This window comes from Heliangelus exortis, chromosome 1, assembly GCF_036169615.1.
Source record: "Heliangelus exortis chromosome 1, bHelExo1.hap1, whole genome shotgun sequence".
Lineage (NCBI taxonomy): Eukaryota > Metazoa > Chordata > Aves > Apodiformes > Trochilidae > Heliangelus > Heliangelus exortis.
This window is the reverse complement of record NC_092422.1, coordinates 99,858,849-99,864,848: the sequence shown is the minus strand read 5'-3', so window position 1 is coordinate 99,864,848 and position 6,000 is coordinate 99,858,849.

Below are 6,000 nucleotides of genomic sequence, written 5' to 3'. Positions count from 1 at the left end.
CTTATTTCTGCACATGTGCCCTCTCCAGTGGCTTTACCTGGGGCACACACAGGATGTCACTCTGCCTCCCCAGGGAGCAGTTTCCCTGCCCCTGTCCCTTATGGAATAAGGACAGTGCCCTGCCTGTCAGGGTGGCATCAAACAGAGCTCCCCTTGCAGGAACAGTGTTCAGCTGATCGGGATGGCCACTAAAGGAGGGGCTGCTCCTGTGAGAATAGTGCCCTGTTTATCAGGGTGGTTCCCCAAATGGGGGTCTCTCCTTGAGAGAAGAGAGTCCAGATGGCTATCGAATGGGGCCTACACCCAAGCTCAATGTCCATTTTGTCAGGGTGGCTGTTTTGAGACAAATATTCTTTTCAGCATTCTACAGTTGCCTTTGATAAAATGTTTCCACAGAAATACAGAAATACATATTAAGTCGATAGGTGACAAATTTATACCCATCAAGGTATACATTTCAAAATCTGTTGAGATGTGTTGTCCTGGGCACAGCAAGGCCAGAGAACTTTGTGAAACAAGATTAGATATCTTGTAGAGGTTTTGAGAGTTGCCACTGATATCACCGATACAATGGCATTGTATATTTGCTTTGCTTTATTATTTTTTTATGACAGAAAAACCACCCTGTGCTTCCAGTCATAAACCATAGAACATAGATTGGATGAAGTTTTGTCTAAGTCAAGTCACTATGTTGCTTAACTTTTAGCTTTAGGAACTGGTCAATGTTAACGAGGAGTTCCTTGGGATCAAGTCCAAGAGGGACCATTGATAGGCCAGTTAATTTGTTATTTTGAATATTAGTTGTAAAGCTCAGGAAAAATTAAAAAAAAAAAATTAAAAAAGAAAAAAGTGTTAATTTTTTCCAGAGAACTGCTTTACAACAGTTGATGCCAAACCACACAACTAATAAATAAGCAAAGGAAACAAAACCCCCTGGTAGTGAAAAGCTATGCTACAAAATGTCATCAAAATGATACTTGAACAATGATGAATTTTGTAGCAACGTGTCCAAAGACATAAATTTTAGTGTTTTCAACATCTACACATAATTAAGAAATTTTCTCTTCTGTTATGGGTTTAGTATTCTGACTGCTATCATTTCCATTTGATTGTTGTTGTTCTGAAAAAAAAAGAAGTCTTTAAAATGGGCTTTATTACTACCTAAGTCATTAAGAAAAGCATCAGCTAACTTATGCATGAAACATTCTTCTCTAATAAACATACTGACAGTGAAAATATTTTATTTATTTTTTTTTAATAACAGAAGCTAGATCTCTCTGCATTGATTCCACTACGACATTGACAGTATTACTGTGAAAGGATAGATTAGAAAGAAATTAAAGAAGCCTTAAGTGGAAATTAATTTTACTAGTTGGGTTTTTTGTTTGGTGTTCCTACCCTTCATGATGTTGTGGCTTAACTCTAGGCTGGTTATTAAACTAATGACAGATCCTCTCTGTTAATTCCTGTCCCTTCACCTACAGGGAAGAATGAGAGAATAAGGGAGAGTGGGAATTAACTACACAGTGTCAATGAAACAGTAATGCTGAAAAGTAAAACAATTAAATATATAAAAATCTATACAAAAGTGATATCATGTTCCTCCCTCCCTCCCCCTCAGTAACACTCGTGTCACCACTGAGGATGCAGGGCAGACCCTGGACAAGTCCCAGGTTGGGTTCCTCAAATCAGCAGTAGATGGGAGCTGGATGCAGGAACACACAGATTCAGAAGGGCATGGATTGGGATCAAAGGCAGATATAAATGGATGGAATTCTCCCAGAACAGTGGCCATGTATGAAGAGAGACTGACTCTTGTGATCCCTTAGATTTGTATCAAGTGTGACACGTATGGGTTGGAATATTCTGTTTGGTTGATTTTGGTCACTTGTCTGCTCCACTAACTCCCTAAAGGAAGGTTGTGAGGTATGAGCCCTTTACTATCTTTCTTTTTCTGAAGCACAAAGTTTTTCTCAGAACTGAGCAGTGGCCTTGGTTCTCCTTACCATTTTCCAACAACAACTATAAACATCAAATGCTGTCAGACCTAGAGGTAGACACTGACTGAGAAACACACCATTAATTTCAGCAAGTGGAGCTACTTAGAAAAGACTTAGCTGAAAGTAAAATTATAAACAAGAAAACTGGTTATATCCTGATTCCAACCAGGACATATGGATTTTTCAGTGATTCTCTTTGCAACATTTTTCTTGTTTAATACTGTCCATAGGAAATTAATCATTTTCTCCTGTCCTCTACTTTCTCTTCCAGTGAACATTTGGCTTCAAATCAAGCCTAATCTCTGGTAGTAAATAAGAAATTTCTGTGTAATTGCCCCAGGGTGCTCCGTTATTTTCCTTCTTTCTCTTTTGTACAAACTAACCTGTCCCAAGCTGGGACACAGGGGACAGTATTTTTTGGTAAACATGTAAATTTTAAATGACATAATGGTTCACATTTTAAAAGATAATTTTACTAATTAAAATTAGATTCATAGCTATTCAACAGTTTGTGTAAAAGTATAGAACTATGATAAATGTATATATTAGACCTACTAGGCTAGTAAGTTGTAATGGATAGTGTAATTATTAACTACATATTTCAGTGTGCTTTTATAATTTTTCCTGATGAAAAATAAAATATTAAAATTAAACAAACTTCTGCTAGTTTGTAAAAACTTGGCATGCTAAGGAGTATTATATTTGTTCTTTATTTTACAGTTTGAGTACTGTCTCCTCAGGATGGCGGATCTGCCCTGGGATACCTTGGTAAGGAGGGTGAAGACAAAGAATGTTTGGGTAGCTTGATACGTGCATAAAAGGTTGCAGCTAAGGTTCATATCCACAAAACAGCTCTGAGGGAGGTTTATAATGGGGAAGAAGTCAAAGAGAGCATTTGGAAGACAAAAAAGTGATATTCAGAGCCTTCAGACCATATCCCTCTTTGGGAAGTAGCAGGTGGACTTTGCTTTTTGTATGCCCTTTCCATCCATCATCATTTCTACTTCAGTTGCATCTGAAGACCTTCAAGTTAAATTGCAGTCTCGTTCTGCTAGCTCCAGATGAGCTGCTGAACAGCTTTCCCTTATAACTCCTGATCCTGCAAAGTGAAGCATTTGCCCAGGCTGCTTGCAGACACAAACCCTACAGATATTAGTGGAGCTGCTAGCCTAGTAAAACCAGCTCTCAGGGATGCATATGGCATCTAAAAAGGGGAGAGAAAGGACTGGAGATAAGAACAGGAAAATGGAAGTAAAATCACCCACCTTTCTCATGTGTGCTGTTTTCATTGCTATTTAAAAATAACAGCACAAGTAAATGAAAAAATAGCAGCAACTCATATAGACAGATCTGAACTACCTTTAAGCTAGAGAGCTTAAAAAGAGATAACTTTGTTTCTGCTTGCCTGATGTTCCATAAAAATAACAAGTCTAGTACAATCTGGTGGGTTTTATATGATTACTCTAGGAGAGCAATTGTAAGAGATCATCATATAGTATGAAGTATGAGTATAACTTTATCTGACCCTCAAGCAGCTTTCAGCAAAAGGAGCAGAATCTGTAAAGACAGATTCCATGCAACAGGAGACAGATCAGAACCAGAACAAAAGGTTCATATAACCATGGTATCTTGTATTTCCAATAAAACTAAGAGAGCTAAAAAGCAAAATACCTAAGGAAAGCAAAATCTTATGAAAAAATAACAGGAGCAATAAAAAAGCAGGCTGATAAAATGAAGCATTCTTTAGAAGAACTTAGAACACACATATATAAGAGGACAGAAGACATGTGACATACAGGCTTTTAAGAAACAACCAAGAAATTAAAAATGTGCAGTGTTTTGCCCTGAACAAATTAATTTGTCAGGAGCTTGAAGAGCTCTTGGGATTAGTGGAATATTTTTTTTTTTTTGGGGGGGGGGAGAAGGTTGTTTTTGCAAAACACACTATATGTGCAAAACAAGTAATCCAAATTAATAATGTACATTGTCCTTAGGCAATTACTTTTTCCACTATTTGTCAAAGGTAAGAAGTAAATTTCAAGCAGTTTTGAACTATTGTGTTGTAATTACCCTTCCCTGTAAAAAAAGATACTGTGATTTATGATACAAAATGAGTGCTTCAGGGTTACTTTCTGGCATTCATTATGTCAAAGAGAGAAACAATTAAAACCCAGACACATAAGAGACTGGTAGATGCAAAAGCATGAAGTGCAGTCTGAAATTAATTTGAACACCAAAGATTTATAAATACACTTGGTGAGCTTGATGAAAGCATTAGATTCATTGGCTGCCACCTGAGTACATTGTAAACCTACACTAAAACTTAATTTTAACCTTTGCCAACATTGCATGAGCAGTCTTGTGACAGAATGTGCCTGTCTGTGTCTGTGTGTGTGCAGGTACACCAGTGTGTGTTCTATGGTCCACTAGGGAGCAAGGTGTCAAATTTGTAGGATAGATCATGGTTAATGGTACACTAGAAAGTGTGGCTCAGAGAGAACATTATTGTCATTGTCCAGAGATGTGAAAAAATGCACAGGGATAAGAGATAGCTTAAAATATTAATTGAATACATTCGTAGGGTGCTGTTTTCTGAGTTTCCCTTTTCTGAAGGAACTAGCTATGTGATTTCCATTAGTATCCCTCAAGAATTTTTACAGCCTCTGGATTGTAGCTACCATAAATCCCACTGGAAATGCTGTAAACATACCTGTCATCAACATCCTAGCCTACAATATCCATACTGATTTGCTTTTCTACTTGACCCACCTTTCTTGTCAATCCTGGTACATGATACCAGTGTCGAGGTGCAGTCTTATAAAAATAAGGCAGGTCCTAGTCTTCCTTTCATTGCCCATACTTGTGTTAGAATATTCTTTCAATTTGGAGCTTAAGAGTATGAAAGTAGCTGTGTGACTTATGTATCAAAAGATAATAGCTTTATTTTAGAAAGAGAAAACCAACAGAATTAGAGCAATGAATAGTTCTGAAAGTTTTTTCTGAAGTACTTAGATTATCAATGTGAGACTGTATTCACAAGAGTTTCTTTTAGTCATTAAGAGACTAAACCCACTAACTTCCAAAAGACCTTTGATGGACAGGTCAGAATAAATAAAAGCAGGCTCTATTTGACACAAGGGAGGATTCTCTCTCTCTTGCACCCTCACTCGTTTTTTCTTGCCACTGAATACAGATCTATTTTAGGGAGATCTCATCCTGAATCTGTAATTAGTTGTTAAAGGTGACCCTTCTTCAAGTGATAGAGTAGGACCAAGTGACTTCTGAATATGAACCATACAACCTGAATTATTCTATTATTCTACTAAGATCTAACTTCACTGGGAGTACAGATTGTGATGATCTTATTGATCATGCTTTCCCTTCTATTAAGAAGCATATTCTTGCATTATACACTAGCCTTATACATTTAAGCACTTTAGGAGAGAAAATTATTGATTAAATATGCCATTCAGAAATAACACAATCGTTTTCCTCAGGCAAGTATACCGAGGATGTTTTGGGTAATTTGGAGAGACATCAAAAGAAAATTCATGTGCGTTTGAATAACTACCATGATACCATAGAAGTAATCACTGAAACAATTTTGCACACTTCTGTACACTTTATCACTATTTTTCCATTGAAACAGTTGATAGGCTGCAAACTTTTGTACACTTAAATCTGCTGCTTGTCAGGTATGTAGTCACTGTTTATACAAGTTGCTAAAACTCCAGGAGAAGTTTGAGAGCTTATGAACCAGTAGTCCCTAAATGGTTTCATTCACTGTCATGTCAGTTGTCCCAGCATAGCTTGTTGGGTCAGTGTTCTGTGCTTGTCTGAACTGGGCTCCTTTTTGCCCAAATTCTAGTATTCTAAAATATTCTATGGTATTTATTATTTGTTTATTTATTATTTATTATTATGGTATTTATGTTCTCCAATCTTCCTTATTTATAAAAGTATCATCAGTACAGGGATCCTAAAAACCTTACTTAGGACT